The sequence below is a fragment of the Dipodomys spectabilis genome, unplaced genomic scaffold (assembly GCF_019054845.1).
Source record: "Dipodomys spectabilis isolate Male_0828 unplaced genomic scaffold, ASM1905484v1 ptg000094l, whole genome shotgun sequence".
Taxonomy (NCBI): domain Eukaryota; kingdom Metazoa; phylum Chordata; class Mammalia; order Rodentia; family Heteromyidae; genus Dipodomys; species Dipodomys spectabilis.
In genome coordinates, this window is record NW_024870771.1 from 20,288,408 (window position 1) to 20,301,807 (window position 13,400).

Sequence of the window (13,400 nt, forward strand, 5' to 3'; positions counted from 1 at the left end):
AAGTATAATGATAAATTAATTTGAGAAAGTTCCAAATTACTCAATGCCTTTTTATTTAAAATCAAGGAGGCAAGAACGAACAACTAGTATCAACGATTGTGAATGCAAAATTATTTAAATAGCAGGTTAGTTTTTCTATTATTATTTTTATGATCATTAGTCCTAGAGTAAATCAGGTAATAGGCTGTAAATAATATCTATTCACTTTTATTAGTCATGGATGCCTCTCTGTTTGATAGCCAATACTATGGTAACCAGTGGTTAGCATGTTAATAAGTATGATCATTGAGAGTGAACACTAATTTACCAGTACTATTGGAATTCTGGAAAAAACTGTAGCATATTGTTTTATTCTAACTTATATTTGAAAAAGCTATGTGACCTGACCTTATGATAAAGAATCTATTGCTTTCTGAAAAGAGTATACATGAAGAATTTTAAATGTGTGTGTGTGTGTGTGTGTGTGTGTGTGTGTGTGTGTGTGTGTGTGTGTGTGTGGTGTGTTTGTGTGTCAGTCCTGGTCTTGAACTCAGAGTTTAGGCTCTGTCCTTGAGTTTTTGTTGAAAGTCAGCCCTCTATGGCTTTAGTCACAACTCCACTTCTGTTTTTTTGGCAGTTAAATGGAAATAAAAGTCTCATGGACTTCTCTGCTTTGTCTTTGAACCTAGATACTCAGATTTCAGCCTCCGTAGTCTAGGATTATGAGCATAAGCCTCTGGTGACCGAATTGTAGCACTTTTAAATGATTCTCTGCCACATATTTTTTCTGAATATTTATCAAGGATAGTAATAGACTCTAGTTCTTCTACATTTTATTTAAAAAGTACAATATACCCTTTGCCATGCAGAAGCTCTGAAGCTTCATGCAATCCCATTTGCCCAACCTATCTTTGATTTGTTGTGTTTCTGTGTCTCTATTAAGAAAATTTCAGCCTGTGCCATGGAGATCTAGGTTTTATCCTATTCTGTCCTATAATGTTGTCAGGGTGTTTGCTTTGACTCTGAGGTTTTTGATCCATTTGGAGTTGATTCTGGTGATGGGTGATATATAAGGATCTAGTTTAATTTTCTACAGGTAATTAACCAATTTTGCCAGCACCATTTACTGAATAGGCTGTTTTTCCTAGGTTCTATTTTTTTAGCTCCCTATGGAAGATTAAGTGGCTATAGGTCTGTGGGTTCATTTCTGGGTTTTCAATTCCTCAGGTCTCTTCTTGTGCCAGTACCAAGCTGTTTTGATTACTATGGCATTGTACTGTTTGAAATTTCATATTGATATTTCTCCAGCACTGTTCTCTGTTAAGGATAGTTTTTAGCAAGATCAATAGAAAGTCTACGAATTGGGAGAAGATCTTCACTAGGCATACAATGGACAAGGGTCTCATATCCAAAATATACTTCAAACTCAAAAAATTAAATCCCCCAACCACAAATCCTCAAAGAAACAACTGCTTGATAAGTAAGTGGACTAAAGACTTAAAGAGAAACTTCTCTGAAGAGAAAATAAGAATGGCCAGTAGACACATGAAGAAATGCTCAACCTTTCTAGCCATAAAAGAAATGCAAATCAAAACAACATTGAGATTCCACCTCATCCTTGTTAGCATGGCTATAATCAAGAACTCTAATAACAATGGATACTGCTGGGGATGTGGACAGAAGGGAACCCTATTGCATTATTGGTGGGAGTGTAATCTTGTTCAACCTCTTTGGAATGCAGTATGGAGGTTCCTCAAAAGAGTCTACATAGAGCTCGCCTATGACCCAGCAATCCCACTTTGGGGCATTTACCCAAATGATCACAAACAAGACCACACTAAAGCTATCAGCACAACTATGTTTATTGCAACATCATTTACCATAGCTAAGATATGGAACCAACCCAGATGCCCCTCAGTAGATGAATGGATCAAGAAAATGTGGTATATATATATATATATATATATATATATATATGCACAATGGAATTCTATACCTCCATCAGAAATAATGACTTTGCCCCATTTGTTAGGAAATGGAAAGACTTAAAAAATTATATAAATGAAGCCAGGCCCAAAGAAACATAGGTCCTATGGTTTCCCTTATTTGCAATAACAAGTACACATGTAGGATAAGCCGAAAAAAAGGCCAAAGCTACATAATTATGACCAGATGTTAAGCGAAATCAACCCCAAGATAGTGACACAAGTGTCCCTTTTTTTTCTTCCTATTGTTTCTAACGAACTTATAATGTACTATCTGATTTTTCTTTCTTTGTATGTTCCCCCCAACAGTATAACCCCTGTTTTCACTGTATTTGATGTCATTGCTCTGCATCTTGTATATACACTTCTCTAATTTGGGGAGGGGAAGGGAAAAACCAAATGTTTGAATAGGGATACAGGTTGACCCATTGTAACAATGAGATGTACAAGACACTATGTTGAAAAACGAACTTTACAATTTAGGCAGCGGTGTGGGCAGGACGGGTGTGTAGTTGTGGAGGTAGGAGGGAAGGGATGGTAGGTGAAAAACAAAGGAAGAGGCAACGATGATTGGTAGGAAATGTACTCATTACCTTGCTCATGGAACTGTAACCCCTCTTCTCAGTATTTTTACAATAAAAAAACTATTAAAAAGTACAATATAATAATGTTCTAAATGAGTGAAATATAGAATCTTCTTTGTGCTCTTTTGCGATCAGAGCATGTTGAGAAATAATGACTAGCATTTGCATAGCTGACAAGAATATTCTTAAACACAAAGAGATACATAATGTCACATTTGCATGAAGTATTAGCTCTCATCACCTTATATTATATTGCTCATTATACTTTCATGAGCTTGTGGGTCTTCATTGTGTTTGTTTTAGAGCATCTACCCTTTAATCTAACTGATTGTGATCATATAAACCAACATTCCAGGTTATTGAGCTCAAATCTATTTTATTTAAGTATGAACACTATAAATATACACATTGAGTTTGCTTATAGACTCCACAATAAACACAAGTAGCATAATTGAAATCTCTTGGTAGTCCTCTTATAGCAAATACCTCAAAATTTACTATTATTTTTCTATATTATTTATATTTATTATGGATACATTAATAGACATATAAACATATTTCTACATATCAGTATTGACTGTAGATTGATTTTCTTAAATCCTAAAGGTAATAATATAAGATTTCTATAACCATTATAATCACTATCCAAATGATAATAAATAGAAAATCACAAAGGTTAAATTTGCCTATGTTTCTCAACAGGCAGTTAGAGAATGGAACTTGAATTTGTTTGTCACTACTTTAAACTAAAAACTGAGTTATTCTATTTTCTTTTTTTATGTTTTTTTATTGTAGAAAGTTATTCTATTTTCAACAGGAACAAACACATACTGTGACTCACTGGTTCTGAAATATCTCAAGATCATTGAGAGTAAAACTGATTCATGTGAGGAAATAACTGGACAGTCTGCAGGATCTATATCATAATTATTTTAGATTACTGACTGTAATAAATGCATGAATTAATTAACTTCTAAGAAGAAAATTTTTATTCTGCCGTATAGCTTAGTGGTTTCTACACAGGGCCAGATATACCCGTTTCTTTTGAATGTGTAGCAAGGTAGAAAATCATGTTGAGGAATAAATGGTAGAGGTAAGCCACTCATCTTATGTCCAGAATAGAAAAGACAGGAAGAGTAAGACTATGGACCTTCAGGCTCCTTCTTAGACACATTACCAATTTTCTAAAGAATTCTCATTAGACCATATCTTTGTAAAGATTCTACCACATACTTACAGTGCCAAGATGCACACTATTTTTTTAACTCCTGAGCTACTGGGAAAATTTTCAGATTCAAGTATAACAACAATCTTCAGAAGGAGGATTGCAAATGGCATAATCTTACAGAGTAAATGATCATAAAGATTCCAGGACAAACTAGTAGAAATAACAGAAATTCATAAAGTTGCACATATGTAATTTATGCCCCCAAATTTGTGGTTTTTCTACCTTCTAATGGTGAAATATTAAAAAGGTGAGACAGATATCCTTTCAATGATAGCACAAAAGTGAGGAATAAGTTTTCAAATAAAATTTAAAAAATATTTGTACACTACACTGGAAACTGTAAAATATTTAAATTAAAGTCAATATAAATAAGTGCAAAACATTTTCTGTTTATGGATCTGGAGAATTAATTTTTTTCAAATGCTTAAACTATCAAAAGTCATAGCCCATACAAGTAATACTCATATGTCTACCAAAATTCCAATAATCAAATTCCAATTCGAATTCCAGAAGTCTGTTTTTATAGAAATGAAACAAATGTTAAAATTTGTAGAGAACAATGACTTCCCCAACATATCTAAAGAAATTTTGAGCAAGAATGAAGAAGATGGTGTCATTGTATTATCTGATGTAAAAATAATCTACAACTTTCTGTCCTTTTCCGGCGTCGTCCAAGATGTCCAAGAGAGGACATGGTGGTTCTTCTGGTGCCAAAATTCGGATTTCGCTGGGTCTTCCTGTAGGAGCTGTGATCAACTGTGCTGACAACACAGGAGCCAAAAACCTTTATATCATTTCTGTGAAGGGGATGAAGGGATTACTGAACAGACTTCCTGCTGCTGGTGTAGGTGACATGGTGATGGCTACAGTCAAGACAGGCAAACCAGAGCTAAGAAAGAAGATACATCCAGTGGTGGTAATTCAACAACAAAAGTCATACAGGAGAAAAAATGTGTGTTCCATTATCTTGAAGATAATGCAGTTGTCATAGTAAACGATAAAGGGGAGATGAAAGGTTCTGCCATCACAGGACCTATGGCAAAGGAATGTGCAGACTTGGGGCCCAGAATTGTCTCTAATGCAAGCATTACTGCATGATCCTTCAGTGAATTTGTTAAAATCTAATACCCCATTAAAAATTATTTGTTCTAAAAAAACTCTACAAATCTTTCAATCAAAGCAGCAACATTTAAGCATAAAATTAAGTGTAGAGAATAAGAATATGACAACTGTAGAATTTACAATATTAATTCAGAAGAGTCCCATTTGACATATGACTATACACTTTCCCAATGTAGTTATTGTGGAGATTGTGCTTTACCTATTGCCCATTCTTGTCAACTTTATTGAAGGTCAGTCAGCCAAAGTTTGTGGAATTATTTCTGGAATATTTATTATGTTTCTTTGTTCTCCATGATTAATTTTATGCTTGTATTTTGCTGCTTTGATTTCATAGACTTATAGAGTTGCCTTTATTGTTGCATGATTTTGGCTAATTTTCAGCATCTTGAGAAAGTATAACACAGGCAGACTTTGTGAGCCTTGTAAAAGCAGTGCAATCAATCTTGTACTGATTTTACAAAGTGATGGAATTTTCAGCCTCTTCATTCTGCCATTTTTGGTCTACTGGAAATTTCTTTTGAAATTATCCACTGAATAGACTTATTGGAATACAAATATAATGGTAAAAATCATAGCATAGTTGAAGAGCTGAGGCAGTCCTCATTTATTTTCATGTATCTTGTAACTGGTATTTGATTTTTGTGATTTCTTGCTAATTGTTCACTTAATATATATATGCAGAAAAATCCAAAAGACACTTATTTCCAATTAACTAACAAAAGCCATAAATAGAGGGGCAGAGTTTCAGTCATTAATGAAAAAATATTTAAGCAAGAGCCCTGAGTTCAAGCCAATTAACACACAAAATTGATATCATTAGTAAAAAGAATAGTTTTACAAATGGAAATAATTTTGTGTACACATTGATTAAGGACTATAATCTATTTTTCTTTTCATATTATTAAAGTATCCATTATCATTGCTTCTATATCTAAAGAGTCAATTCAGTATTCACAACATAAAGCTTATTTGATATCTGATAGACACAAATACACACACACACACACACACACACACACACACACACACACACACACTGCCTCTGAGCATACACTAAAAGCTTCCACATCTGAATACAATCTTCAGAATGGTATTAATAAAACTCTCCAAAGAACAAAACCAAATAATACATTGAATTCCATAAAATAATGCAAATGACAGACTAAAACTTACCATTGATATCCACACACAGGAGTGTTTTGTAGAAACAGCAAGAACTTGGACACATTAAGTATACTGTTAAACTTTTAAGAAAACCAAGGTTTCAAGGGTTTTCTGCACAACATTAAATTACTTTGCTGACAAAATATAATTATTTAAATTAAAAGTGAAAAGACTTTGTCTTGATCTCTAACTCTGTCTCTTTCTTCTGTGTGTGTGTGTGTGTGTGTGTGTGTGTGTGTGGTCATTGGCTTGAACTCTGGCCTGGGTGCTGTCCCTGAGCTCTTCAACTCAAGACTCAAGGCTAATGCTCTATCACTAAGCCAAAGCAGCACTTCCAGTTTTCTTGTGATTAATTGGAGATAAGAGTCTCACAGACTTTTCTGCTTGGGCTGGCGTTGAACCACAACCCTCACATCTCAGCCTCCTGAGTAACTAGGATTACAGATGTGAGCCACCAGTGCCTGGCTCTGTCTCTTTCTTTGATGCCATTTCTAGGGCTTAAACTCAGGGCCTCAGGTGCTCTTTCTTAGCTTCATCACTGAGGGCTAGTGCCCTATCAGTTGTACCACAGCTCCACTTCCAACTGTTTTGCTGGTTAATTGGAGGTAAGCAACTCATCAACTTTTCTGCTCAGGATAGCTTAAAATGAACTCATCCTCCTGAGTGGTGAACATTTCAGGGTTAAGCCCCTGATGAGTTGTATTTTGTTTTGTGTCTCTTATGCTTAAACAAGCTTGACTTTCTTAGGAATATTTTCATTTGTTCTTAATTCTATAACCTTTTTAATCTACTATAATGAAACAAATTAGATGCTCTTTGGATTTCAAACACACCCAGAACTTCCTTTTTCTTTCTTTCTTTTTCCTTTTTTTGTTTGTGAGGGCTGAAGTCTGAGCCTACCATTTGAGCCACAGCACCACTTCTAGCTTTTTTCAGCTCATGTGGTGGTGAGGAATTGAACCCAGGACCTCATGAATGCAAGGCAAATACGCTACCACTGAGCCACCTTCTTAGCCCAAGAACTTTCTTTCAAAAAATTAATTTATTATCTTTAAGTAATTGTACATAGGAATTGCTATACAACAACAGTTTAGGAGTACAATGCATCTTAACCAGTTACCCCTATTAATTTTCTCATCCATTCCCTCCCAACACATCAGTTCCTATCCTTTTTTTATATTTGTAGGATATATATTGAATTATTAACTATATTAAAGATGTGTTTCCCTTGTTAACAATCTATACAGAATCTTCTGGCAACAAAAACTTATAGTATCTGTAACATCAGAGATGTTAAACATTAGGAATTTGGAGTTTTTCTCAGTCCTCTTTTTCTCTGCTCACATTTAACTAATTCGTGACTTCTATTTTATGAAATCTATTTTTATTAACATATTTTAGTAGTTGCACAAAGGGGTTTTAGAATTTCTTCTTGAGTTACAATGGGGGTGGCAACCATACAAACCCATTGAAGGTATAGTATCTTAAGGTGAAAATACAGAAGTGGCATTGTATTCAAGTGGTACAGTGCTAGCGAAAATACATTTTTATACTTTAACTTATTGATTTAAAGTTTACCCTAGCCTGCCTTAAATATGCTCATAACACTTGCATTTTCTTACAGTTTCACAAGATCACCTAAATTGGGGTCATACCATAGATCATTGACTATTGAAGTTATTTCACAGAAAACATAAACCAGTTTCGAATTAGAGGAGGAATACTGATATTGGCTGAGAAATACCAATACGGCATGGATATTTTCATAGCTGATTATAGCATGAGCTGAAACTGAAGGATTGCAATGGTTCAGCTATAACTAATCCCCTTTATATACTTCCCTTTTATAATCAACTCATTTCTTTCCTTCTGTGTCTGCAATGTGCAAGAATGAATTTTTTTTAGGTTTCAGGTCTAAGTATGGAGTTATTAAAAGAAAACAGACAAAACACTTCATAACACTGGAGTTGGCCAAAAGTTTTGGATATGCAACCCAGAACAAAATCAAAACCAGACTAAAAGGAGTAGATTAAACTGAAATAATTCTGCACATTAAAGGAAGCATTCAATAGAGTAAATACATAACTTCTACAACTGTAAAAAATATTCACAAACTTCATATCTGATAAAAAGTTAATATATAATATATGCAATTATTGGAACAATTTACTAACAAAACAGAAGAACCCAAATAATCTAATTTTAAAAATGGAAGCAACCTAGATGCCTCTCAGTAGATGAATGGATCAAGAAAATGTGGTACTGGACTGGGAAGGTGGCTCAGTAGTAAAGCGCTTGCCTTGCATGCCTGAGGTCCTGGGTTCGATTCCTCAGCACCACATAAGAAAAAAGAAAAAAGCCAGAAGTGGCGCTGTGGCTCAAGTGGTAGAGCGCTATCCTTGAGCTGAAAAGCTGAGGGACAGAGCCCAGGCCCAGAGTTCAGGCCCCACTACCGACCCTCCCCTCCAAAAAAAAAAAGAAAATGTGGCACATATACACAATGGAATTCTATGCCTCCATCAGAAAGAATGACATTACCCCATTTGTTAGGAAAGACTTGGAAAAAATTATATTAAGTGAAGTAAGCCAGGCCCAAAGAAACATAGGTCCCATGGTTTCCCTTATTTGCAATAACTAGTATATGTCTGAGAAAAGCAGAAACGGTCAGATAAGTTGATGTTAAGCGAAATGTACCCTAAGTTAATGACTCAAATGTTTTTTTTTCTTTCTTGCTATAATGTCTAACATATTTGTAAGATATTTCTTTGTTGCTTTGTATATCCAATCCCCATGGTATAACCCCTGTTTTCGCTGTATTTGATGTTGGTATAATTTGTGGAGGGGAAGGGAAAAAACAAAACAAATTGTTTAAATAGGGATACAGGTGGACCCATTGCACCAATGATATGTAAAAGGTATTATATCGAAAATGGGGGGGGGGGGAAGGATGGGAAGTGATGGTAAGGGGAAGCAAAGGAGAAGGCAACAATGCTTGATAAGAAATGCACTCATTACCTTGCCCATGTAATTGTAACCCTTCTGTACAGTATTTTCAGAAGTAAAATAAATGGACAAAGTCCTCGATGAATTTTTTCAAAAGAAAACCTTCTTAGAAGTGAACAATACACATACAAAAATGTGTTGATCAAACAAAAAAGTAAAGGCCACACTCATGTCACTCTAGTAAGAGTGGCTATTATCAAAAGGCAAAATGCTACTAAGGATAGGGAGAAAAAAGAAGGTAAATGAGTCTATTCACTATGGAAAACATTAAGGATATCCCTCAAAGACACTAAGGCAACTAAAATTAGACAACCAAAATTCTCACTATTTGACATATATTTGAAAAGCTGAAATTAATTGAATATATTCCTGTACTCCTATGTTCATTAAAAACTATTCATGATAGCCAAGATAGGGAATCAACCTAAATGGTCATCAGAAAGTAAAAATTTAAAATGTGGCATATCTATAAAATATGGAGTGCTAGGTTGACATAAAGATGATGATATCCTCTTTATTTGTAAATCAGGGTTAAATCTGGATGATATTGCATCATTTGTAATAAGCCAATTTCAGAAAGATATATATCATGCAAAATTACTGTATCTTATGTAAATGAGTATGTGTCACAGAAATACATATACAAACATTTGTTAAAACGGAGCAATGGAGCTTTCTGAGATTCGTTTGGGAAGGAATAGAGAAGATGAGGAAGAGTGACAAAGGCTGATTTGAAAAGAAAGATTCATTATTCATATATGGAAATGTCAAAATGAAACTCCCTTGTAAATCTAATTGATACAACAAAAACAGTGGGACAAAAAGATAGGAGTAAAATCAGGGGAAGGCAAGAGATTGGAATGGAAAGATAGGGATCAATGACTACAAAGTTATAGTTATAGAGAAATAATAAGTAAGTGTGAAATGATTATAAACAATAATGCTGTATTGTATATTTCAAAGTAGCCAGATGGGAGGCTTTTGAATGTTTGCCAGGAAGACATGATAGGTATCTTATTTAAATACAAAGTATCATGATTTGATCCATATACAGTGAATACATAAATTGAAATTCTACACTGTCACTTCTTGAACAATTAGATGAAAATTAAAATGAACTAAAAGTAAGTATTTTAGTTCTTATACTCCATGAATTAAAAACCAGAGTACGATTTGCTCAGCAAATTGTAGACAATGGCATTATTATTACATATATGCTAGAACTTATGGCCAGCCCAATATTAGCATTTTACTAATGCTGCATACATTTACCAAAAAAAATCTTAAAAGTTAGTTTTGCTCCAACCACTTTAGAGACTCAAGAATGGAGAATTACTCATCAGGTTGGTAACAACATCTAAATGTACACCCCTCTATTCTAGATTTCATATACTCTTTGCACTCAACAAACAAAAGAAAAATGTTCTTGATTGAACAAAAAATAATGCAACATCAAGAAAAGCAGAGCGTAGCTTGAGTAAAAAAGATGGGAACATCATAAGAACCTCTATATGTCTGTTAAACCAACAATCAACAGCATAACTTCTGGCAGAAGGCTGGTGGGGTCATGGGAGTCCTGCTGTGGAACAAAGGGCCCAGCCTAGTTCTATAATCTGTTTTCTTAAAACATACCATTACTCAAAGTCATACCAAGTTCTCATGCGAAAAATGATGAAGGATAAGGTCAGGAGGAGATTTCCAGGTATCTGGACTCTGTAGATTTATAACTCTCATTAAAATTCTTGAGGCAGGAAAGGTGTGACCTAGGAAGATATATTGTGCAGAAGAAACAGAGTGCATGAGCTCCATTGTGATGGAGACAGAGGAACATTAAAGAAACACCAAAAATTGCCATTACTATGAAAAATGTATATAGCCTCTAGGTGGCCAATGCATGATGGCAGAGTTGCTTAAGTTCTTACCTTTATGTGGATCATAAAAAGTCACTATCTAATCACAGCAACAATATCTCATGGTTAGGAAGAATGACAACCCCGTCTCACAGGCTAGTGCCAGGCCAACCACAAAATAAGAAGCCATGATTACCTGTTTCATAAAATACAGGCGCGGGATACTAGAAATCATATCAATTTGAAAACTGGCATTCTTCAAATGTCAGTTGAAAAGAAAAGTTGAATCAACACATAATTTTATTCCAATTGGCAGGTAATTTCAGAATGCCAAAAGTAAATTATGCATACTTTAGACATTGTCATCCTTTAGTAAAAATCCTGCTCTTTTTCCATTTGTGTATACCTAAAATTGTGACTAAGTTTATCCAATTAAAAATTTTTAATTACGATTTAATCTCTTTTTATGTCAAATGGGAATTAGATAAAAACAGTTTCCCAGAAACCAGTGGTGTGTGTGTGTGTGTGTGTGTGTGTGTGTGTGTGTGTGTGTGTGTGTGTGAGAGAGAGAGAGAGAGAGAGAGAGAGAGAGAGAGAGAGAGAGAGAAAGAGAGAGAATATGTGTGTGTGTGTGTCTGTGACTGAAGTAGTACTAGACAGAATAATTCTAAAATCATCTATGTTTATATTTATATGGTCTTTGGATAGTAACCTGATAGCTTTCTTAGGTAAGGGTACCATAATGTTGAGTGCTTGGAATTGGTATTGTAGTTAAGGCATTGGTTCCAGAATTACCCTATAAAGACTTGTGCTTACATATGTACATTTATGATAGCAGCATATACAATTATTAGTTGTTGTTTTTGATACTATGCCCTCAAAGTATATGCCCTCAAAGTACTAAACAACCCAGCTATTTTGAACAAATGTCATCTTAAAAATTAGCATAATCTTTTTTGGGTACAGCTCACAAGAACATCACCAGTGACTCCTGAGAATAGAGTAGGACAATGATACATATAGTTTTCCAGGTCAGAAAAAATACCTGGGAATATCTTCCCTGTAGCACAGAAAATCCTATTATGCTCACCCTTTCCTCAGAGTCAAATGGCTGCAAACTTTCTCAGAAACACATGTTTCCTATTGAAAAGATTAAAATATGTAGTAACAAGCTATTTGGACTCATTATTTTCTCAAAGTGGATACTATAAATGACTGTTCTTCAAAAATCAATTTCTTTGAAGTGAATTATAATAATGTATCTGGTCAGTTATTCAATACACTTCTATCATTTTAAGAGAAGTCCAATATTCTTGGCATGGAATAGAATTCTCTTAATATCTGGACCTTAGTTTCTGTTCACCATTTCTCCCTTATAACCAATCACAAAACTTATACCCCAACAAGAACAGAAAACTCATTGTTGTCTAAATGTGGCATTTTCTTTCACATTTAATACAAATTGGACCTACCAATAAAGAAATATAATAGCATAATGAGACATCAGTCCTCTCTGAGTCCTCTGCTCCTCCCCGTATTTCCTGTTTGACTTAACAGTATCTAGTACATCTTAGCTTTTCACTTATATGTCTCAATAAGAATACTGATGATGTAATGCCCTGTGACTTATCCAGTGTATAGCATATAAGGTGAAAGGAAGGGTTCTGTTGAAAAAGGTATGAGTTTAGATACTAAATAAAATTCACTCTAACAGGGGACTTTGAGCAAGTTACTCTATCTCTCTAGACTTCAGCTTCATTTGCAAGACAAGAGTAATAATCAGAGTTCTTTTACAGTGTTACATTTAAATGCGTTAGCACACATAATACTGAACAAGATTCTCTGTCACACAGCAAAATGATCAATATTTGTTTTAGGTAAACATTTGAACACCATTTAATTCTCTCATGGAAGAAATGTAATACATATTTTCAGAGTAAGATGAATGAATAGAATAGGAGAGATAGACTATGTTTACGTGACTTCAGATATTTGCCTTGAAGTCTGCCTCTGGTAGATTGAATATTTGTATTCATTGCCCATATGGCACCCACCAGGCTGCTAAGTGGTAAATAAATAGACATGAACTGAGCCAGCTCAAACCATGCATTCCCACCTCTTCAATTTTCAGTGCCAAAGGAAACTTTAACAAACAAAACCCACATACACCCAAGAAAAACATAATAGTTTAAATAGATTCACCTGAGAAGTGTTTCAAAGAATAGAATAATGATTAAAGGTAGAATCCATGTTTTAGGTGGTCTTATCTGTTTCTTTTTTCACCAGATTTCATAGCTCCAACTTCTAGATTATTCCAAAACTTTCAGTATATACAGTACATGAGAATGATCTGACAATAAAATAAGTTGTAATGTCCATCCATTAAGGTATTAAGAGGTAGATATCTTCCCTTTGCTGTTTGTTAAATCATGGGAATTTCAATTAGTGTGTAAACTTTTTATCTGAAAAGCAAATATTGTTTGCT

The 13,400-nt window shown here is 34.5% G+C and overlaps 1 pseudogene; it reads left to right on the forward strand.

The window, feature by feature from the left end:
• Positions 1 to 4,426: 4,426 nt before the first annotated feature.
• On the forward strand, positions 4,427 to 4,874 carry LOC122112423 (annotated as a pseudogene).
• The last annotated feature ends 8,526 nt before the right edge of the window (positions 4,875 to 13,400 follow it).